The sequence below is a fragment of the Diceros bicornis genome, chromosome 13 (genome assembly GCF_020826845.1).
Source record: "Diceros bicornis minor isolate mBicDic1 chromosome 13, mDicBic1.mat.cur, whole genome shotgun sequence".
NCBI classification, from domain to species: domain Eukaryota; kingdom Metazoa; phylum Chordata; class Mammalia; order Perissodactyla; family Rhinocerotidae; genus Diceros; species Diceros bicornis.
The window spans coordinates 36,402,181-36,426,133 of NC_080752.1; the positions used below are offsets into that span (position 1 = coordinate 36,402,181).

At 45.2% G+C, this 23,953-nt stretch overlaps 1 pseudogene; it reads right to left on the minus strand.

Moving 5' to 3' along the window:
• Nucleotides 1–5,601: 5,601 nt before the first annotated feature.
• On the minus strand, nt 5,602–13,200 carry LOC131412890 (aflatoxin B1 aldehyde reductase member 3-like; annotated as a pseudogene).
• Nucleotides 13,201–23,953: the final 10,753 nt, after the last annotated feature.

The following is a 23,953-nucleotide window of genomic DNA, read 5'->3' on the forward strand; positions in this document are numbered from 1 at the left end:
AATGAAATGTTTCCACATCTGTCATCAGATGTTATCATGCTAGTGTTTATGACCCATTAGTGGAATAATCCAGGGGAATTTAAATAGCCCAGTGAAAAGAAGAGAATGTGTATTGCATACCTTGCCAGGTGAAAGCATATTTGCCTGAATGGATACTGAAGAGAAGACATTAGGAAAATCCAAGGTCACAAACCAAGTGCCAGTAGTGGCAACAATTCAATCACCCATGTTCAGTGCTGAGGGAGTGGCCACTTTTTACTTAAACCTCAGTAGTCCACAATGATTTGTCAAGCACTACTATCTTTTTTCACCTAGTGGGCAGGGCTGTTAAACTGAGATAGCATTGTAGTAATCCTTGAATGAGGAGAGTACTTTTTTCTCTCCTGGATGTAGTGCTGTTACAATTCCTTGACATGCGCAGGCTTTGGAGTATAGGCAGTTCCCTTAATGCTTTCTGTTGAATTTACGGACACCATTCCTTGGGGATCGTGAGTGTTTCTAACCAGCCCATCAAAGCATTTGCACCTTGTTCAAACAATTCTAAATGGACATATGAAACATGCAGTCCTGTAAGGGAATGGCCATTGCACTCCAACAAAATACTCAGAGCTCTCATATTAATTCAGTCTCAGGCCATAGGTGATAATTCCTTTATGCACGTGCCAGAGCAACACAACTTTACATGAGGGGAACCTCTGGGGAGAATCCTTTTTCCCCCCAACCTTGTCATAAACCTAGGCTACTTTCTCAGGCTCTTGGCGTTTCCTCCCTTAAGGGTATACGTCAGTACAGAAGAGCTATCGTTGTCACAGGGTTAGCCAAAGAATCAGAGTCAAAGGAATTCCCAATTTGGAAGAGCCAGATGCCTAGTGAATCAAATATTAAATACTGGATTTCCATTTCTCAGGAAAGTTGGTAATAAATGTATAACTTATATTTGTCAACATTTTCCATTTCGCATGGGGAATGTAATCATAGCACTGGCCACACAAAAAGCAGAAACCACAAACTTGAACTGGTGTTACAGGCTGAAAGTTTGAGTGCCCCCAAAATTCATAGGTTGAAACCCTAACCCACAGTGTGGTGGTATTGGGAGCGGGAGCCTTTGGGAGGTGATCAGGTTAAGTGAAGTGATGAAGGTGAAGCCCTTATGATGGGATCAGTGTCCTTATAAGAAGAGGAAGAGACTGGAGCGCTCTCCCCACCACGCGAAGGTGCACCAGAAGGCCACTGTCTGCAAACCAGGGAGAGGGCTCTCACAGACACCGAATCTGCTGGCACCCTGAACGTGGACTTCCCAGTCTCCCAAACTGTGAGAAGTAAATGTTTGTTGTTTAAGCCACCCAGTCTATGGTATCTCATTACAGCAGCCTGAACAGACTAGGACAACTGGGATGAACATCTTGAAATCATTGTTAATTTTGAAGTAGAAGATTGTGCCTGAAGATTACGATACAACCTTTGCAATGCAGAAGGTTCATTTTATTATCACTATGACACGCAAATTTTTATCTAGATTAAACAGAAGAAATCACTGTTATTCCCAATGAAGTTTGCTCATTATTCATTCTAAGTTTCCTTATGCAACAGAAGCCAGCAGTTGATGTGTTGGCATCAATAACAGAAATACTTCACAAGTAGAAGATAACACCAGTTTTATGTCAGTGTCAGATCCTTCCAATAGAAAATCAGTTAATTCCAATAATAATTAAACTTTCCTCCCATCCAATTCATGGAATCAAAATAAAGTTTTCGGAAGTGCATTTTGTCAATGGTGAAACACCTCACACTATTGTGAATGTTATTTTAAATTCAGTTATAAAGATCAACACTGATGATAAAAATGTTTTTGCAGAGGACATACACTTACAAATTTTGGTGGGGCACAGTGTTGTGTTCAAAACAGTCTCATTAAATTAAAAATCTATGGAGCAGAAATGTACTTTCTCATAAGCAATTACGTCCTGACAGTCCTACCTTCTTTATCGTTTCTAAGAGGTATTCGGAACGCAGATTGCAGGCCCTGGTGACGTTAAGCATCACAACTACCAGTAACAAGCAGGCCAGAAGGGAAAGGAAGCGAGCAGGTCAGCCCAGATGCCCTCGCTCCCGCCTGTAGCGTCAGTAGTCCCTGTTCTGTGCATTCATTCACGCACACACCACCCACACCCACTCATCCTGCAGCTTTTACACACTACTGACTGAAAGGCTTCCTTAGTTTCAGGGTGATCAAATGTATGTTGCCAGTTTCCAGATCCAATTCTGTACCTTCGTCTTTTGAAAAAGCTGTTTGTGTAGGAAATGTCTGAATTCGAGTGACCATCAAATATGTGTGAGATACGCTCTCTGAAAGGTTCTAACGGATGGGACTTGACCTAGCAGAGAACACCTCCCTGACCGGGATGCTCAGGGCTGAAGGTCTCCCAGCCAGACAAGACGCTCATCTTCTCCACTAGACCACTCAGGACTATTGCTCCCGGGACAGAGTTTATCTTCCAAAGGTGCCCCTCTGTTCTCTCACATCCTCTGTTTACAACATAACTTTGACACTCGTCCCATGAGGCAGGAAGGATGCTATGGACTTCAGAAACTGGGATGTAAAAGGCATTATGGATTCTGTCTGGTTCTCTTAGGATGCTCACCCTTGGAAGCCAGCTGCCATGATGTGAGGAAGCCCAGGCCACATGGAGGGGTCACCTGTAAGTGTCCCAGTTGACTACAACAGCCGATATTCCAGCTGACAATCAGCGTCAACTGCCAGACACGTGAGTGAATCAACCTTCAGTGATTCTAGCCTCCAGCTCAAGGTCACCTCTCAGACCTTGGGGAGGAGATGAGCATTCTCCACTGAGCCCTGCCCAAACAGCAGCTGGTCAGCCAAATGTCTGTTGGTTTTAAAAAAAAAAAAAAAAAACAGCTTCATTGAGACATAATTCACGTATTATACACACATTTATACTGTATAATTCAATGGTTTTAAGCACATTCAGAGCTGTTCAACCTTCACAGTCAATTTTAGAGCATTTCCATCACCCTAATGTACTCATTAGTAGTTAATCTTCAAGTCCTCCCAACACCCCTCCCCACCTTGGGCCACCACTAATCTACTTGTTGTCTCTAACAGTTTGTCTACTGCAGACATTTCATGTAAATCAAATCCTACAACATGAGGCCTTTCGTGACTGTCTTCTTTCACTTAGCACGATGTTTTCAACGTTCATCCACACTGTAGATGTGTCATTACCTCATTCCTTTTTATTGCTGAAAGTACTCCATTGTGTGCATACACCACTTTCTATTTATCCACTCACCAGATGATGGGCATTTGGGCTGGTCCCACTTTGGCTATTATGAATGATGCTGCTATGAACATTCATGTACAGGATTTTCTGTGGACAAGTTTTCATATCTCCTAGGTAGGTACCTGAGGGGTAGAACTGCTGAGTCATATGGAAACTCACATGTTATCTTTTGAGGAACTGCCAGACTGTTTTCCAGAGTGGCTGCACCATTTTACATTCCCACCAGCAGTGTATGAAGCTTCCAACTTCTCCAAACTCTCATCAACACTCGTCACTGTCTTTTGTCACTATAGCCCTCCTACTGGTGTCGAGTGGCATCTTTGTGGGTTTGATTTACTGTCCTCTGATGGGTAATGATGCTGAGCTGCTTTTCACGTGCTTATTGGCCATTTGCATATCTTCTCTAGAGACAGGTCTATTCCAATCCTTTGCCTGTTTCTAAATTGGGTTTTCTATCTTTTATTATGGAGTTGTAAGAGTTCTTTTTATATTCTTGATATAAGTTCCTCAGGAAATGTGATTTGCAAATATTTTCTCCCCTTCTATGGGTTGTCTCTTCACTTTCTTGAAGCACAGGTGTCCTTTGAAGCACACACATTTTAAATTTGGACAATGTCCAATTTCTCTATTTTTTCTTTTTGGCTTGTGCTTTTGGTGTTGTATTTAAGAAACCATTCCCTAAGCCCAGGTCATGACGATTTACTCCTATATTTGGAGAGTTTTATGGTTTTAGCTTTTACACTGAGGTCTACATTCCATTGAGTTAATTTCCTGTATGGTGGGAGAAGGGTTCAACTTCCTTCTCTGGCATGTGGATATCAAGTTGGCCCAGCACCATTCGTTGAAGACTAGTCCTTTCCCATTGAATTGTCTTGACACTCTTGTATTAAATCTATTCACAGTACATGTAAGGGTTTATTTCTAGATTCTCAATTTTATTCTGTTGATCTATGTCTATTCTGATGCCAGTACCACATTGTCTTTATTACTGTAGCTTTGTAGTGAGTTTTAAAATCAAGAATTACAAGACTTCCTCAAGATTATTTTGGCTATTCTGTGTCCTTTGAATTTCCATATGAATTTTACAGTTAGTTTGTGAATTTCTGAAAAAAAAACACACACACAGAAAACTCAGGTGGGATTAGATAGGGATTTCATTGACTCTTTAGATTAATTTGGGCAATTCTGTCATTTTAAGCAGTAGAATTTTGAGATGGTTTCTTGTGCAATAACTGAAACACGAGCCCACTTGGAGTAAGCATCGTTTTATTATGGATGAAGACAAAGGAGGGGGATGTGGTTCTGGAGAGAATATATTTTGTCTGCAGGGTGTCTCCCTCTAGACGTCCAATGGGACTTTTCTTAGAACAAAGAGTCTTTGATGGTGGTTCTGTCTGAATTCCCAGGAGTGGCCCCTTTCACCACTTCCAGATGAGCCAGCTCCAAGCGCTGACTTCTGCTGCTGCTTGGACCATGCCCACCCCTCCACCCAGGGCTGGGGGGATTTTTCTGCACTGGGAACAGTCAAACGTCAACCCCCAGACCTGGGATTTCCTTTCCACTCCAGCTCTGGGTGCCTCCTGCTTAGAGTAGGGATTTGCTGACGGAAATGGGGACTCTGGCTGCCCACACCCCACCCCCACTCCCAACAGCAGCAAGCCCAGGGCAACGGCCAGGAACCTGATGGATGACCTGACGACAGGAGGCTTCAGCTAAGACTAGAGTAAAGTCACAGCTGAACTTGAGAGCATCTGTTCAAAATGTTCCCCAGTGTCCTAGGAGGTTTCAGTCTTCTTGGTGGTGACACCAATGGTAGGTGTGTGACCTACCATTTACAAAGACTGTTCTTTTTGTAAATATTCTGTGAGGGCATTTGTAAATGCGAGAAGATCCATTTCAGGGGTTGGGCCCTCTTTTTCTACTGTCTGCACAGGAGTGAGGGCCACCTCCAGCCCCGCAGTGGAGAGGTCCGGCTGGGTTCAGGACAGGCTGCTGTGGAGGCCTCATGAGGGCAGTGTGCACTGAGACCTACTCACACCTCTGCCCTTGGAAGCCCAGCTCATGGTTCCGCCCCTTTGGCAGGAAGCCCCCAGGCAGGATGGAAACAAGCTGCCAGCAGTCATGGAGACAGTTTTGGGGGTTTATCGGGGCCTGGGCGACAGCCAGGTCAGCTGCCCGCTTTATTCAGGAAGGAGCTGATCCAGACAATCCAGAAAGATCAGGCTCAATCAGCTTAAGGCAAAGACTGGCGGGGTGAGAGAACAGAAGAGGTGAGAGGAAAGAAAGAAACCTCTGGCAGCTTGAGCCACTGGGGACCTAGTGGAAGTAGTTGAAACATTTGTGGGCAACCAGGTGCCAGGCTTGATCTAAGGCCTGCACGACGGCTGGCTCCAGGGACCCTTCCTCAGCCGCTGCCAAGTTCTGTGCCAGCTGCTCCAGACTGGACATGCCCAGGATGACCACGTCCCCGTGGGCACCCTGCAAGGGGAGACGGCCAGGAGTAAACACACTTCTGCATCACAGTGACTCTGGTCACACCCACTCCCCCTCCCAGCCTCGCCCCTGCCAGAGGTGGGAGTTGATGTTCATTCATGCCTACACACTTCTACAGAGAACTTACGGTGCCTTCAACAATTGTAACTACGTGTCTCCAAACCCTGTGTTCTTGCCCCTGCTGGCACACGGCTCATCCTCAGTCAGACCTACGTGAAGAGCCCAGGTCTGCCCCTCAGCAGCTGTGTAAACCTGGCTTAGTTATCTACCCTCTCTGAGACACAATCTTCCACTCTATTTTCAGCCGGGTTATGGGAATGAGAAACTACGTAAAGCACGTAGCTCCCACTAACTGAGAACCTTCTATATATGCCAGGCAGTATGCAACTGTACAAGGCTGAAGTTTGAGAAAAGTTTCAGCCCGGAAGACAGGGGACACCAAACAGAGAGGGAAACCCCGCTCCCACCAGAGGAGTCACTAATGGATTTTCAGTCAAATTTGTGATAGTGTTCTACCCGCTTCCCAGCTGTGTGACCCGTTTCCTCATCAGTATACCTAGGATAATCACACTTCATCAGGCCTAGGTAGTGACTAGACACTTTTTTGTAAAGCCCTCAGCACAGAGCCTGGCACCCAGACAGTTACTAAGAACAACGGGAAGACGGCCACGAGAATGGGAACAGGGAGAAATTTCAGAGGAATAAAACTATTTAGAAATCACCTAAAGGTTAATTCTGGCTGCCTTAAAGGAGTAGAAGCGTCCATAAAGCAGACACCGGGTTACCTGCAGCTGGGAGTGGTGGTACATCCACCTGAGGACGGCCGAGGTCATGGTGGGGGGGCTGGTCCCATAGGCAGCCTGCAGGGCCTTCTCCACCAGGGCGATGGCCTTGAAGTGGTGCTCCTTCCAGTAGCTGGGCAGGTGGGCAGGGTGACACAGGGGTCAGTACCATGGGGTCACTCCAGGGTAGCCGCGCCCACCCTAGTCACAGAGGTTCTAAGGGGCCATCTATACTAGTGGAGGCTTTACATCCTTGCACAGCAGAATGCATGTAGGTTTCTGGGCCCTTCATCAGGGTGCTGTTTTCAGTCTGGTGGCGGGAGGAGAGGGATTGAAGTGGGCAAGAACCCTTGCATTTCACATGTTCACCAGATGTGAACAAAACAACCCCACAATCAGGACCCAGGAGCAGCCACAGCACCATCCCTGAGCCCCGGTCACAGACTGGACCCGCGACAAGTCAGGCTCCAGTCCTGGCTCTGGCCTTGGCTGAGCCACCTGCCTTCAGTTTTCTCACCGCTCAGTGAGGAAAGGAAACACCCCACGCCAGCCCCGTACACTGAGTGCAACATGGAGAGGAGAAAATGGACCTGACGATGCTCTGTAAACTGCAGAGAGCAGACAAGGTGGGAACCACCAGCCTCGATTCTCCAGGCTGAGGCCCAGGCCCCGGTGGTGTGAAAGATCCTCGAGAAACACTGCCCAGGGTGACAGTCCCTACACCTGGCCAGGGTCACCAGAGACCCTTGCGGGTGGTGGGGGCTGGATTAGGATTTCAATCACAGCAGTGCACACGCAGTGAATCCAAACATTAGACACTCCGCGACTTAAAAATCCCTTGGCCATTTTCACAAAACTTGCATTGGAGCCCCGTGCACAGAGCTCACTTTGCTGTTCTCCTCCCAGGTGTGAAAAAACAGAAAAGGAAAATCGATCAGATTATACAGAGAAATTAACCTTGGAGACTCGGCTTCTATAAATCTAGAAAGATGAGCTTTTCATCAGTCCACAGCTGATATCTAAATTTGATAAATTAAGAAACAGCAATAAAGTGCATCCTTTAGAGAGAAAATGCCAGAGGGAAGAGAGCTGTAAGAGTCCAAAATCGGCCTCTCTGAGGAGTGCAGCTTGGAAACGGGGTGCTTTTCACCGTGAACAAGGCCTGTATTACTTCGATAAATTTTTCAGAATTTAAAAAGTAAAAAATGGGAGGATGCTATTCCCAACAGCTGCTCACCTATACCTTCAGATGTTGATGACAATTTTATGCCTAGGGTTTACCAACTTAGACTCCTTGGCGTGAGGTGACAGGGCCAGCTAGTTTTGGGGCAGCAGCACGCCCTAGGTTTCCCTAGTCCCATCCAAGCTTCCCCTCCCGCTGTGAGCACGGAGTGAGCTCTTCCCAGGGAAGAGATAGTGTCTTGAGACCTGGCAGAAGACACAGGGATCCACGTTCCCAATCGAGGCCCCCAATTCCTCCCCAGAGACACATGGAATATTCAAGGAGGGGAAGGAGGCTCAGTAAACCCCATAGGAATCCAGGGGCCTAGGTCAGAGCACCATGGGGAGTCCTGACCCCCAAGAAAGCAGCCCCAGGGACTCCCTACTTCACAATAGGGGATCTAGGCCACCTCTGGCCGTCACGCAGACGACCCCAGCTCACAGATTCCTGAAGAACTCAGCCCAGGCATACCCAAAGAAGCGGCCCACAGGTTGTTTCTTGTTCTCATCCTAATACTTGTACTTGCCAGTCAGCAGACCCCCTGCGGGGAGGCTGCCCACTGTCCACACTGTGCCCAGAGGCCGCTCTGGACACGCGGGGGATGGTGGGGGAGCCAGGAGGGATGGAGGACAGCCCAGCCTCTGGTCAAACTCCTCCCTGCTTCCCAGGTCCTGGGCCGGGATTTCTGGTCAGGAGGCGGCAGAGACAGGACAGGGCCAGGAATCCCTCACCCCAGGGGGAGCCGGGCCCCCTGCAGCCTGTACCAGCCAGAGGGTTGTAGGTGTAGAACCTCAATCCAAAGTGCCTGAGGCAGGGGAAGAACTCCGTTTCCACCTGCCGGGAGACGACGTTGTACACGCCCTGCAGAGAGAAGGGCCAGCTGGAGAGGGTGCACCTGTTAAGGGCGGGACCCCAAATTTCCCCTTGGAGAGCCCTCAGGTCAGACCCTGTCAATCCCAGGACCTTGACAATCAGGGTACATACTTAGCGGTGGTGGTGGAGGGGGCTCGTGCCCAAGGAAAATTCATTCATTCAGCCAACATGTCTGAGCACCACCTACGGGCTGACATCAGACTTCCATCCAGGAGCCAAAGGACAAAGTCCCGCCCTCTGAGGTGTAACAGCGAGGGAGAGTGTGACAGGTATGCTCCAGAACAGAGGCAATCATAATACACTGGTGAGTTCTGTGACCAGTGCCTGGCACCAGGCAGCTGCACAAACATTTGCTGAATGATGCAGAGGAGATAAGGAGAGCCCGGGATCTCAGGCTCCACTGGGTGGGGGGAAAGGCTTCCAGAGGATGAGGCATCTAAGTGAGCCCCGAGCACTGCTACCAGGGGAGGAGGGGGAGGAGGGCTCCAGGCTGCAGTGAGGGGGAGGAAGCGGGAAGGACGGGACAAGGTGCGCACGCAGGCAGGAAGGGGAGCCAGGGCCCAAGCAAGCAAGTGCCCGCTGGCCAGGCGGGGAGCTTATACGTCACCCGCAGGGCACCCGGGAGCCATCTACAGGCTGTGAGTACGGAGGGCTGCTATGGGGAGGGCATGGGGGCCATCAGAGGGGCCCAGAGACCCCGGGACCAGCAGGAGCCCTGGAGACTGAGGCCTCTGCAGCCCTGGCTGCTATGGGGAGGGCATGGGGGCCATCAGAGGGGCCCAGAGACCCCGGGACCAGCAGGAGCCCTGGAGACTGAGGCCTCTGCAGCCCTGGCCCTCACCTGGTACACGGTGGGCAGGATCCAGCCGTTGCTCTTGCAGAGGGTACAGATCTCGGCCACCTCCCAGGAGGCATAGTTGGAGAGGCCCAGCTCCACAAACTTGCCCTGCAGGGGAGACGCAGCCATCAGAACCCACTGCAGCCAGGAGACCAGGAAGGGGAGAACGGGGTGGGGACCCCGGGAGGGGTCTGTCCCCAGCTGCACTCTGGGGCAGCCCTGCACCCTTCACTCTCCTGGGTAATGACAGGGCGAGGAGAGGAGCTGGAGACCTCCTCCCAGAGCTCCTGGGGCCGCCTTCACCTCCTGGTGCAGCTGGTGGCAGGCGTGCAGCGTCTCCTCCACGGGGGTGTTGTGGTCCGGCAGGTGCAGGTAGAAGAGGTCCACCCGGGGACACTGCAGCCGCTTCAGTGACGTCTCCAGCTGGAACCGGAGACTCTCAGGCTTCAGTGAATTTTCACCCACTGGATTGGCCTTGGTGGCGATTTTCACTTTGGGAGGAAAGAAATGGAAGTTTTGGGCACTTTACCAAACTTTGGGAAGCGTCTAGAGTAATTGTTAGGAGGCAGACTTGAGTTCACATCCCAGCTCTGCCATTACTCACTGTGTGACCTTGACCAAGGTACTTAACCTCTCTGAGCCTCAATCCCCTCAACTGTAAATTGAGAGTGACAATGGTACTATCTCATAGCGGGGTCCTGACAATGGATCAGAGGTGGAAGGATGCGTTCATTATGAGCTACTAACGTGATCACTATGATGATTCTCTACCAGGCAGCTGGACGTGCCAGGCCTAGAGGAAGCCAGCACTCCATCCCTGCCCTCAAGGACTCACAGTCTAAGCACCACTATACAGCAAGAGAGGCTGAAAAACACACAAGGTATCAGAGGAGCCCAGAGCAGAGGTGTGCAGCCCACAGGGAGTTCGGGGAGGCTTTCCTTAGAATCGGAATCGGAATCTCCAAGGGGAAGTCAGGGCCACCCAAAAGCAAGAACGTGGCATGTGAAAAGCCATGCCTCCAGTCCCTGGATCTAGTGCACCACATCCAGGGGGACATGAAGAAGAGAATGGGCAGACCAGATGCAAGGGGTCTTGAGTGCATCCCAGGGAATCCAGACATTAGGGGGCCAGGGAGAGCCTCTGAGCACTTTTCAGCCAGAGAGCTGAGTGGTCACCTTTGCAGTCTTGAAAAATCACTCTGAATGAAGCACAGATGGAGAAGCTCAGGGGCAAGTATGGAAACGGGCAGACCAGCAAGGAGAGACTGCGGCAGGAATTCAGGAGACAGGTGCAAGAGGCCTCATCTTGGCCCCAGAGAAGGAAAGGCAGGGATCCCTTAGAGAAATAGCCCACTGAGAAGAGGCCAGTGTTCTGCCATCTGTTGAGTCAGGAGTCACTGAACTAAACACTTTTCTCCCTGCCCCCCAGTAAGAATCCCGGGTGATGGACCAGTGAGTGAGAGGAGGCCCTCTCTGCACTTTTCAGGCTCAGAAAGTCACTTAGCAGGCAGGAGGAAGGTCACCTGACCCCTTGAGAGGTGAGAGACAGCAGGCTGAGGGATTACTCACTTGAATTTTCCCATCCCACCACCTCCTCACCCTCTGCCCCACCCCTTATTGATGCAAATGGACCTTCAGATCTGAGGTTTAAGGACCTGGGCCCAGCCAGCTGTGGCCTGAAGGAGGGATTGGAGAAGAAAAAGCAATCAGAAACAAGATCAGAGTTGTCACGCAGAGGCACTCAGGTGAGTAGAAAGAGCGAGACTCTGAGATGCACCATATTCTCGTTTTGTTCCAGATCTCCCATGCTGTGAATCGCAGGACAAACAAAGCAAGACTCTACCAGAGAAGAGAGGAAAAGAGCCTCGGAGTGAAAGTTGGCGCAGTGTGTTAATAATTATCCTAATAACAACCACAACAGTCACAGCTAATGGCACAGACTAGGAGCAGCCAGAAACTCAAAGGTGGGTGTGAAAGCAATCAACTGTTTTTCCAATGATTTCTTCTCCTGTTTTATGTTAAGAAGATGTAAGTACCAGCCATCCTGAAACTGACCAAGCGAGGTACCCAAGGGAGATGTAACCACCAGCCATCTTTAAACTGACCAAGCCTCACCACAAGAGCTATGCCCATGACCTCTGCCTTATCTTTAATGCCAAGTTCTCTCCAGGAGGTGCTTAGGCCTCATTTTGAGGAAGCATGTTCTCTAACTGAGCCTGCGCAAGTGAATAACCGCCTCTCCCTTTTGAATATTCATTCCCCAACCAAAGAAAAGTTCCTCCTTCCCTTTGTTCTGGGATGCCATGACTCTGGAAATGATTCCTCATGGCCTCCCATTTGCTGCAAATACAATTTACTTTGTGAGACAACTTCCACTGGTGTAGAGTCTTATTTAACTCACAGGAGGCGAGTCCACTTTGTTCGGTATCACTAACACTGCTGAGCCCTCACTGGGTGCCTACCAGGCACCGACCTAAGCACTTCCAGTAGCAACAGATTGAAGAGGGATGCCCCCCTGCCCCAATACATACCCCCTACTAAGCTACATCTGCCTGCTCCAACACCCTCCCCATTGCCTCATCTCTCTGCCTTTACACACCCGCTGCCTTGCCCACAATGGGGAAGGCCCCTTCTCCTCTTACTCCACCTGGAAAACTCCCATCAGTTCTTCAAGGTCTAAAGTGCCCTTTTCTGAGCTTTCTTCAGTAGCCCCACCCAGGAAGGGCTCCCTCCTCCAGGCTCCCCAGCCAGCTCTAGAATCTGAGCTCCCTGGAGTGGGTTACTGTCAGTTTCCCTTCTACTGCCTCAAACAGAGGCTGGCACAGAGAGGGCACTAGACTCTGTACCACGCCCACTGCCCCATCCCCCAGGTGCTGCCACCCTGGTGAAGCCGGAGGCACTGTCCATCGAACAGGACACCCGGAGCTCCAGGGAGCAAAGTCTAGGGCCCAGAGCAGGGAGGAAGCAGAACCCTCACCCATTCCAAATTCTCATCTGGGGCTGTGCCAGGGAACGCCAGGGCAGGATTCCTGCAGATCAGGTCAGAACGGGGCACCTGCGGGGCACGGCAAGGAGGCCAGGGACTGCACTGCGCCAGACTCCAACGTTTGCAGTGCCCCGGAGAACGGCTAGCCAAGTCGGTCCAGGCTCTACCAGAGCTGAGACGTTGCTGGAGGGAGGGTCCTGGGCTACCTTCTCAGAAGGGAAAAGGACAGGAAAGGAGTCAAGACCAAGCACTGGCCGGCTGTCGGGGTCTAGACGCGCACGGGGCCTGAGGAGCTGGGGTTCACAGAGCTGCAGGGGGGCCAGGGGAGGACGGTGCCCTGGAGGGGACGAAGCTGTCGGTGCTGACCGCGGTGGGGGCAGGGCTGGGTCGGGTCAGCGGGGCGCGGTGCAGGGGGAGGGCCGGGGGCCGCGGCGCGGGCGCCAGGCCTTACCTCTGCAGTCGCCGCCGCCCAGCCCGAGCCCCAGGCCGCCCAGGATGCTCTCGGACTGGCCGCCGGTGTAAAGGAACGCCGTGTCTATCTCGGTGTGTCCGCGCTCCAGGAAGGCGCGCACGGCCGCGGCGCTGGCGGCTGCGTCCAAGCTGTCCCCCATCCCCATGGCGCCCAGCACGGTGGCGGGCCGGACCGGGGCGCCCGAGGCGGCCCGCGGGGCAGACAGCAGCCGGGACATGGGGCGGCGGGACACTCGGACAGCAGGGGAGCGGGCGCAGCGATCGGCGACAATTGTCGGTGCGTGGTCCGGACGCCGCTTTAGAAAGGGGGTGTCGGGCCCCGCCCACGGGCGTTGGGGGAGGAGCGCGCGGGGGAGCAGGGGGAGCGGAGGAGCCTCCAAAATGTGCGCGGCGCCCCCCACGCACGCGGCTGCCGCCGACCGTGGGGGCCCGTCTGCGCTTCCACGGCGTAAGGGGCGGGAGGACTGTAGCAGGTGGGTAAATATAAAAGACCTTTTATCATTTAACCTTTAAAAAAGATCATTGAATTTTTATGAAGTTACACATACGCTTTTCATATGACAGCAAAAACCTATGTTCACACAAAAAGCTATACCCAAGTGTTCTTACAGGCTTTAGTTTTAACTGCCAAAACCTGGAAACAACTCAACTGCCTCTCAACTGCAGAATGGATAAATAAACGGTGCTATATTCATACAATGGAAAGAATTACTGGGAAACCCGGTAAGTGGATGAATCTCAACTGCTGAGCCGGCCTCCAAAGGCTACCTACTCTCTGCTTCCATTTATATGACACTCCTGCAGAGGCAACACTAGAGAAGCGGATCACTGGTTACCAGGGGCAGCTGGTAGGAGGAGAGAATCATGGGGAGCTTTGTGGGGTCAGGGAGCTGTTCTATATCTTGATTGTGGTGGTAATTACATGTCTCTACACATTCACCAATACTTGCAGAGCTGTACACTTAAAAGGGTGAAATTACAACATGTATATCATATATAAATAAAAAAATTGAAAAGGAAAGATACTTGATTGTTTAAAGAAAAAATAATAATGGTGTATTGTTCTTTATTATAAAAAGGTAATTTGTAACAAAGGTAGAAGTAAAATATATGAAAAGAAGAGCACAAAGGAAATGAGGGGATGAAATGGCAGTATACTGTTTTCAGGTTCTCATACTGTATGTGAACTGGTGTACTATGATTGAAGGTAGTCTGTGATACATTAAAAATGTAAATCATTAACCTTAAAACAACCACTGAAAAAAGTGAAACAGAGATATGGGTAAGAAGACAACAGTAGGGGTAAAATTAATCATAAAAAATACTGAATTAAGCCAAAAGAGGGCAGATAAAGATGTAAAAGAGAAGAATGAATGGACAGAGCAAATAGACAACAAATTGCAAGATAGAGCTAAGCACAATCATATCAGTAATTACATTAAATATAAATGATATGAACACTCCCAAGTAAAAGGCAGAGATTGCCAGACTGGATAAAAAAGCAAAACCCCACTATATGGTAAGTGCTCGATTCCCCCAGAAATATATACAGAGATAGGTTAAAAGTAGAAAAATGGAATAAGACATATCTCGACAAAACTAAGTAAAAGAAAGTTGGAGCGGCTATATGAGTATCAGACAAAGTAGATTTCAGGACAAGGTATACTATCAAAGACAAACAGGGAAATTTCATAACCAAAGAGGTTAATTAATCAGGAAGACAGAACAGTCTTAAAGGTGTATGCACCTAGTGATGGAGCATCAAAATACACGAAAAGAACTGATATAACTAAAGAAGAAATAAACAAATTTGCAATTATAGTTTGAGATTTCAACACTCCGACCACCCCCAATACAGTCATGTGTTGCTTAATGAAGGGGATATGTTTTGAGAAATGCATCATTATGCAATTTCGTGATTGTGTGAACAACATAGAATGTACTAACCCAAGCCTGGATGGTATAGCGTACTACACACCTAGGCTATATAGTACTAACTTTATGGGACCATTGTTGTATATGTGGTCTGTCATTGAATGAAACATCATTATGTAGTGCATGACTGTAATTGTAGAACAGTCATTAATCATAATTGACAGAAACTCAGTAAAGCTATAAAAGACTGAATGACTCTATTAACCAATTTAACATAATCAACATTAATAGAATACCCAACAAAGCAGAAATATTCATTCTTTTCAAGTGCACATTCACCAAGATATGCCATATTTGGGGTCCTGAAACAAGCCTTAATAAATTAAAAAGGATTCAAGTCATACAAAGTATGTCTCTGACCATAATAGATTTAAACTAGAAATCAATAATAAAGTGATTGATTTCTGGAAAAATCTCCAAATATTTGGAAATTAAATAACACACTTCTCAACAACCCATAGATCAAAGAAGTAATCACAAGGGAAAGTGGAACATATTTTGAACAAAATGAAAGTGGAAATATATCAAATTTTCTGAGATGCAGTTAAGTAGTGCTAACAGGGAAATTTATAGCACTATGTGGACATATTACAAAAGAATAAATGTTTCAAATCAATGATCTAAGTTTCCACTTTAAGAAACCAGAAAAAAGAAGAGCCAATTGAACCCAAAGTTACAAGGAAGGAAATAATACAGATAAAAGCCAAAGCAAATGAAATAGAAAATCAATAAAGCCAGAAGCGGGTTCTTTGAAAAGCTCAATAAAATTGATAAACTTCTAGGGCCGGCCCAGTGGCGCAAGTGGTTAAGTGCGCACACTCCACTGCGGCAGCCTGGGGTTCGCCAGTTTGGATCCCGGGTGCGCACCGACGCACTGCTTGGCAAGCCGTGCTGTGGCAGTGTCCCATATAAAGTGGAGGAAGATGGGCACGGATGTTAGCCCAGGGCCAGTCTTCCTCAGCAAAAAAAAAAAAAAAAGGAGGAGGATTGGCAGATGTTAGCATAGGGCTGATCTCCTCACACACACAAAAAAAAATTTATAAACTTCTAGATAAACTGATCAGGAATGAAGGAGAAAAGACACAAATTATCTATTTCAGAAACAGAAGAGACATCAATAGAAATCTTACAGAAATTAAAATAAGAAGAGGATATTATGAATACCTTTCTGTTAATAAATTTGATAAATTACATGAAATGGAAAAATTCCTTCAAAGACACAAACTGCCAAAGCCCATTCAAAAAGAAATAGATAACTTCAATCATATTATATATATCGAAGATATTGAATTCTAAATGAAAAAAATATTCCCACAAGGAAAACCCCAAGTCTACATGCTTTCATTAATGAGTTCTACCAAAATTAAGGAAAAAACAATACCAATTCTTACACAAATGTTTCTGCTAAATAGAAAAGGAAGAATCACTTCCCAACTCATTTTATGAGGCCCACATTGCCCAGATGCAAAATGAGAAAAGGAAAAAAAAAAAACTACACACCAATATCCCTCATGAACGTAGATACAAAAATCCTTTAGCAATCCTTTAACAAATGAAGTACAGTGATCTATAAAAAGGTAATACATCGGGACTCAGTGAGTTTCATCCCAGGAATACAAGATTGGCTTTATATTTGAAAGTCAATCAATGTAATTGACTATACTAATAACAGGCTAAAAAATAAAATCCATATGACCATCTCAATAAATGCAGAAAAAGCATTTAACAAAATTCAATACCCATTCATGAAGGAAAAAAAACTCTCAGCAAACTAGGAAGAGAAGGAAATTTCCTCAAACTGGTAAAGAGCATATAGAAAAAGCCTACAGCTAACATTATATTTAGTAGTGAAAACAAGAAAACTTTCCCCCAAGATTGGGAACAGGCAATGATGTCTGCTCTCACTACATTTCTTTTTTTTTTTGTGAGGAAGATCAGCCCTGAGCTAACACCCATGCAGATCCTCCTCTTTTTGCCGAGGAAGACCAGCCCCGAGCTAACATCTATTGCCAATCCTCCTCCTTTTTTTCCCCTTTTTCTCCCCAAAGCCCCAGTAGATAGTTGTACGTCACAGGTGTATGTCTAGTTGCTGTATGTGGGACGGCGCCTCAGCATGGCTGGACAAGTGGTGCATCGGTGTGCACCCAGGATCCAAACCCGTGCTGCCAGTGGTGGAGCACACGCACCCAACCACTAAGCCACGGGGCCGGCGCCCTCTGCTCTCACTACTTTTATTCAGCATTGTACTGGAAATACTAGTTATCCCAACATATTCCACTGGGCATGAGTAATAATGATAGACAATTTCCTGCATAACTACAATGCCTTTGCCACCCTAACACAATTAACAATTACTTGGTGTCACCTAATACCACATCCGAATTCAAATATCCCTGATTGTTTTTAAAAATGTGCATTTCGGTGGTTTGAATTAGGATCCAAACATGATTTACACCTTGCATATGGTTGTTATATTTCTTCAGTCTCGTTTTAAACATTTTAATGCATTTACTAGTTGAAGAGACCCATCAGTTGGGCTATAGTTTGTCCCACATTGTGTTTGCATATTCATAGTTGCAATCAACTTGTTCCTCTGTCCCCTCATATTTCTTGTCAAATGGAAGTTAGTGCTAAAGGCTAGACCACATTCTAATTCAGCTTCTTTGTCTTTTTCTTTTCTTTCTTTCTTTTTTTTTTTTTTTGGTGTGTGTAAGAGGACTTTGTAAATAGTGCTGTGTACTTCATGAAGCATCACATCAAGGAGGCACAAATAGCCCGGGTGACCCACTCCCAGTAATGCTGAGATCAAGCAGTGAGTTTATGTGATAAACTGTAAAATGCCATATCAATCTTTCATCTTAGGGTTTCACCTATTGATGATTTTTGCCAGAATCAATCAAGATAGAATTTTTTGGGTTTGTTTGTTTGTTTTGCAAGGAAAGATTTGCCCTGAGCTAACATCTGTTGCCAATGTTCAACACTTTTTTTCTCCCCAAAGCCCCAATAAATGGTTGTATATGCTAGTTGTATGTTATTCTAGTTCTTCCATTGAGCCACTGCCACAGCATGGCAACTACACCAACTTTAAGGTGGTGTAGTTCCGTGTCTGGGAAGCGAACCCACACCGCCGAAGCAGTGAGCACCGAACTTTTAACAATTAGGCCATAAGGACTAGCTAAAGATGGAGTTTTTAAGTCTGAGATTATGTTGTGTGCATTCTAACCACAGGTCTTAGTTAGGACTATAGATTAATATATATGACCTCTCAGAGTACTTTTAAATAAGTAAAGTACAGATGTTCACTTTTTAATTAAAAGTTTCAATTTTTGAGACAATGTTAGATTCATATGCAATTGTAATAAGTAATAGAGAGATCCCTTGTACCCTTTTCCCAGTGTCCCCGAGTAGCAACATCTTGCAAAACTATGCCAAAATATCACAACCTGGATACTACCATAGTCAAGATACTGCTGTTGTTGGGTGGAGTGTCCTATTAATATTGATTAGATCCTGCAGGTTGATGGCTCTTTGGAGTTCTAAATCCTTGCTGATTTTCCACATAGATGTTGTATCAGTTGTTGAGAGAGAGGTGTGGAAGTCTCCAGCTACAATGGTAGATTTGTCTATTTCTACTTTCAGTCTATTAGTCTTTGTTTCACATATTTTGGCAGCTCTGTTTGGTGCTTACATATTTAGCATTGCTGTGCCTTCTTGCTGGGTTGACCCTATTCATCATTATGTACTGTCCTTCTCTGTCTCTGATAATTTTCTTTCCTCAAAAGTCTACTTTGTCAGACATAAATATAGGAAATCCTGCTTTGTCTTGACTAACGTTTGCATAATATATGTTTTTCCATCCTTTACTTTCAACCTGCCTACTTCATTATATTTGAAGCAAGTATCTGTGGAAATTATATAGTCAGCTCAATTTTTTAAATCCACTCTGCCAAACTTTGCCTTTAAAGTGGTATATTTAGACCATTTACATTTCATGTAATTATTGACATGTTAGGGCTTAAGCCTGCCATTTCATTTATTGTTTTGTTCTCTGATTTTTGTTTCTCTCTTTTTGTTCTCTTCCAGGTTAATTGAACTATTTTCTAGAAGTCTATTTTGATTTAACTACAATGTTTTTGACTATATCTCTTGGTATAGCATTTTTTTTGTTTGTTTAACATATATTTATTGGGTAGTAATGAGCTTCGTATTTTGTGCATTCATGTAACAAGTCCAGAATGTTAACAAGCACATCTAATTACACACTTCACCGTCATGTACATCCATTCTATACGAATTGAGTTGTTTTATTTTTCCAGTTTCTGAATAATAGCTGAGTACTCAGTATAATGAAGCCTTCTTTTAAAAATCGAGACCACTTGGCTGGGGCCCTGCCTTCAAGTGTAGCCAGTATTAGTTTATTTTCCCTCGGAGTGAGACATAGTTCCCATAGTATCTATCTGAGTGTATAATTAGTATTCTACCTAAGACCATAGGTGAATCATCTCTCTTAATTCAAACATTGCTTCATAATATAGACCATTTTTGACACATCTAACCCAAGGTATATGATTCCTCTGCTGTCAGTCTTGGCTAAGAGAATGTCTTCATAACTGCATATCATTTAATATTGAAATTTGTTTTGCCACCTATCACAGAAGCCCAGCCAAAACCTCCATTTGGTGGAGTATTGGTCCTAGTATTACTTCCTAGGGTCATTTCAAAATACTGTTGGAGCATACCTATGACACTTCTATTTTAGGTGCAGATTTTATGATGTTGCGAATAAGAGCTATACATCAGAGCTCCCTGAAATCAGGACTAGGCATTATACTTCTATGCGTCTTCAGCCCCTGATGTAGAACCTGACAACTTAAAAATCAAAAATATTATTTGCTGAATGAAAGAGTCTATGCCCTACTAAGCATATTATTTTATTATAATGTTAAACTAAAAATAATAATTTTGTTGATCTAAAGATCCTTTATTCCTATATTTATGATCTCATATTTTATCCTAGTCTTAGGTGGAGGGGGGGATGCTCTTTTTCTTTCTAAAATTTAGGACTCTGGTTGAGCCTTACATTCTATTACTTCCTATATCCAAGGAACGTTTATATCAATGATATGTCCTTCAAAATTCAGTAGTTTTTCTTTTTTGCAAGATAACATGTTTAAAACTTGAAATTCAAAAAAATAAGTAAAAATAAAAATACACTAACTTTTAATGACAAGCTACTAATATTATGAAGTACACCAATTATTCTCTCACATCTTGAGTTACACTTTTTGTTTTGTTTTGTTTTGTTTATTGCAGTAACATTGGTTTATAACATTGTGTAAATTTCAGGTGTACATCATTATACTTCTATTTCTGCATGCATGTTCACCACCCAAATACTCATTACAACCCATCACCACACACATGTGCTGAATTATCCCTTTCGCCCTCCTCCCTCCCCCCTTCCCCTCTGGTAACCACCAATCCAATCTCTGTCTCTATGTGTTTGTTTATTGTTGTTATTATCTACTACTTAATGAAGGAAATCATACGGTATTTGACCTTCTCCCTCTGACTTATTTCACTTTGCATCATACCCTCAATGTCCATCCATGTTGTCACAAATGGCTGGATTTCATCGTTTCTTATGGCTGAGTGGTATTCCATTGTCTATATATACCACATCTTCTTTATCCATTCGTCCCTTGATGGGCACTTAGGTTGCTTCCAAGTCTTGGCTATTGTGAATAACGCTGCAAGGAACACAGGGGTACATGTATCCTTACGCATTGGTGTTTTCAAGTTCTTTGGATAAATACCCAGCAGTGGAATAGCTGGATCATATGGTAGTTCTATCCTTAAGTTTTTGAGGAATCTCCATACTGTTTTCCATAGCGGCTGCACCAGTTTGCCCTCCCACCAGCAGTGTACGAGTGTTCCCTTCTCTCCACATCCTCTCCAACACATGTTGTTTCCTGTCTTGTTAATTATAGCCGTTCTGATGGGCATGAGGTGATATCTCATTGTAGTTTTGATTTGCATTTCCCTGATAGTTAATGATTTTGAACATCTTTTCATGTGTCTGTTGGCTGTCTGTGTATCTTCTTTGGAGAAATGTGTGTTCAGGTCTTTTGCCCATTTTTTAATTGGGTTGTTAGTTTTTGTTGTTGTTGAGATGCATGAGTTCTTTATATATTTTGGAGATTAAGCCCTTATCAGATGTATGGTTTGCAACTATCTTCTCCCAATTGTTAGGTTGTCTTTTCGTTTTGTTGATGGTTTCCTTTGCTGTGCAGAAGCTTTTTAGTTTGATGTAGTCCCATTTGTTTATTTTTTCTATTGTTTCTCTTGCCTGGTCAGACATGGTGCTTGAAAATATGTTGCTATGACTGATGTTGAAGAGCGTACTGCCTATGTTTTCTTCTAGAAGTTTCATAGTTTCAGGTCTTACATTCAAGTCTTTAATCCATTTGGAATTAATTTTTGTGTATGGTGTAAGGTAAGGGTCTACTTTCATTTTTTTGCATGTGGCTGTCCAGTTTTCCCAACACCATTTGTTGAAGAGGCTTTCTTTTCTGCATTGTATGTTCTTGGCTCCTTTGTCAAAGATTAGCTGTCCATAGATGTGTTGGTTTATTTCTGGGCTTTCAATTCTATTCCATTGATCTGTGTGTCTGTTTTTGTGCCAGTACCATGCTGTTTTGGTTACTATAGCTTTGTAGTATATTTTGAAATCAGGGAGTGTGACACCTCCAGCTTTGTTCTTTTTTCTCAGGATTCCTTTACCTATTCGGGGTCTTGGTATAGCATTTTAAATGATTGTGCTAGATCAACAATCTACTGGTGGCATCATTTTACAAGTTTAAATTAAACGTAAAACCTTATCTCCTTTTCCATCGCTTTACTCTCCTCATTTAAAATACTAGTCTTATATATTTCCTGCACATGCATTTAGAACCACATCAGACACTGTTATAATTTTTGCTTCAACCATAAAACGTAACTTAGAAAACTATAGAGAAGGAAAACCTATTGTATTTACCCATATTTTGCTTACCATGTTCTTTCTTCCTTCCTGATATTCCAAGGTTCCTTCTTTTATCATTTTCTTTTCATTTAGAGAACTTCTTTTAGGCATTCATTTACAGTAGGTCTGCTGGCAACAAAATCTCTGGATTTTGTTTTTCTTCAGCCTAGAATGTCTTGATTCCCTCTTCATTCCAGAAGGATCTATTTTCTGGGTATAGGATTCTGGGTTGATGGTTCTTTTCTTTCAGCACTTGAAAAAAGTTGTGTCACGTCTTTCTAGCCTCCATGTTTTCTGATGAGAAATCTGCTGTCATTTGAATTGTCTTTCCCCTATAGGTATCCTTTCTCTCTTGTTCTCTGCTCTTGAGATTTTATTCATTGTCTTTAATCTTCCGAAGTTTCACTATGATGTGTCTTGGTGTGATTTTGGCGTGTTTATCCTGTTTGGAGTATATTTCACTCTTTGCATGTGTAGGTTTACATCTTTTGTCAGCTTTGAGAAATTTTCTGCCATTATTGCTTTGAATACCTTGTCAGCCTGCTCTGTTTCTCCTTCTCTTTCCAGGACTGTGATGACATGAATGTTAGATGTTAGATCATTTATTTTAGCCCACAGTCCCGGACACTCTGCTCTTCTTCTTTAAGTCTATTTTCTCTCTATTGTTCAGATTGTGTGATTTCTATTATTCTTTCTTCCAATGCATTGATTCATTTTTCTGTCCCCTTCAGGCTGCTATTGAGCCCATCCACCAAGTGTTTTACTTTGTTGCATTTTTCAGTTCTAAAATGTCCATTTCATTCTTTAAATCTTTGATTTCTTTGCTGAGACTTATATTTCTTCATTTGTTTCACGCATGTTCGTAATTGCTTATTGACGCATTTTCATGATGGCAGTTTTAACATCTTTGTCAGATAATTCTAATATCTCTGTCATCTTGGTCTCGGTACCTATTGTCTTTTTTTCATTTAGTTTGAGACCTTCTTGGTTCTTGGTATGATAAGAGATCTTTTACTGAAACTTGGACATTTTGTTTACTATGTTATGAGACTCTTGATCATATTTAAACCTTCTATTTTAGTGGGTTTCTTCTGACACTGCTCTGGGCCTCATTACTGCCACGTGGGTGTAGGAATTCAGGCTCCCACTAGGCCTCCATGTATACTTCCCTGGCTAGGAGGTAGGAGTGCCTCTTTACTGCTTCCCAGGGGGCCTCCACTGACACCACCCGGGGCAGTGAGGTGGGTCACCTCATTGCATGAATGTCCTGACTCTCCACTAGGCTCTCTGGCACCACCCAAGCGGGGAAGGGGAAGGGCTCCTCCTTACCGCAAGGTGGGGGTGGAAGTCAAGGCTCCCACGTGGTCTCCACTGACCCCGCAGGGTGGGGGGTTGGGATGCCGTGTTACTGCCTGTTGGGGATGAATGTCCCACCACCCTATTCATCCTCTCTGATACCACTCCATCATGGGGTTGCGGTGCTTCCTTATAGTCTGCCAGGAGTGGAAGTCTAGGCTCCGCATTCAGCATTTGCTGGCGTGGGTGGTAGTGGGGAGGGTCACAATCTTTATTCTATGGTTTTTGGCCGGAGTAAAGCAATTATTTCCTAAAACTTTCCTGGCTTTCCAGGTTGCCGCTTTCCTGGTTCTCTGGGTAGAGAAAGCAGGCTTTGGTTGGGGCCTTTTCTGTCTGAGCTGGTTGGCATTTCCAGGTTGTTGGCTTCTTCAGCTCCAACTCTGGCATATATGAGGCAAAAAGAAAACCCAGGAAACTCACCTCTGTCCTTTCTTGGGTCCTGAGGTCCCGAGCTAGTCTTGCTTCTTCTTTCCATCTTTCAGGTCCTCTTATGTTTGTGTTATACATAATGCCCAGAGTTTTTACTTTTACTTAGCAGGAGGAATAAGGAAAAGTATGTCTACTCCATCTTCCTGAAAGCAGAAGTCACTTTGGAATTTAAAAAATAAAGCTACAAATATACTTTGCATATGACTTAGCCACCCCACTTCTAGATATGTACCAAGGAGAAA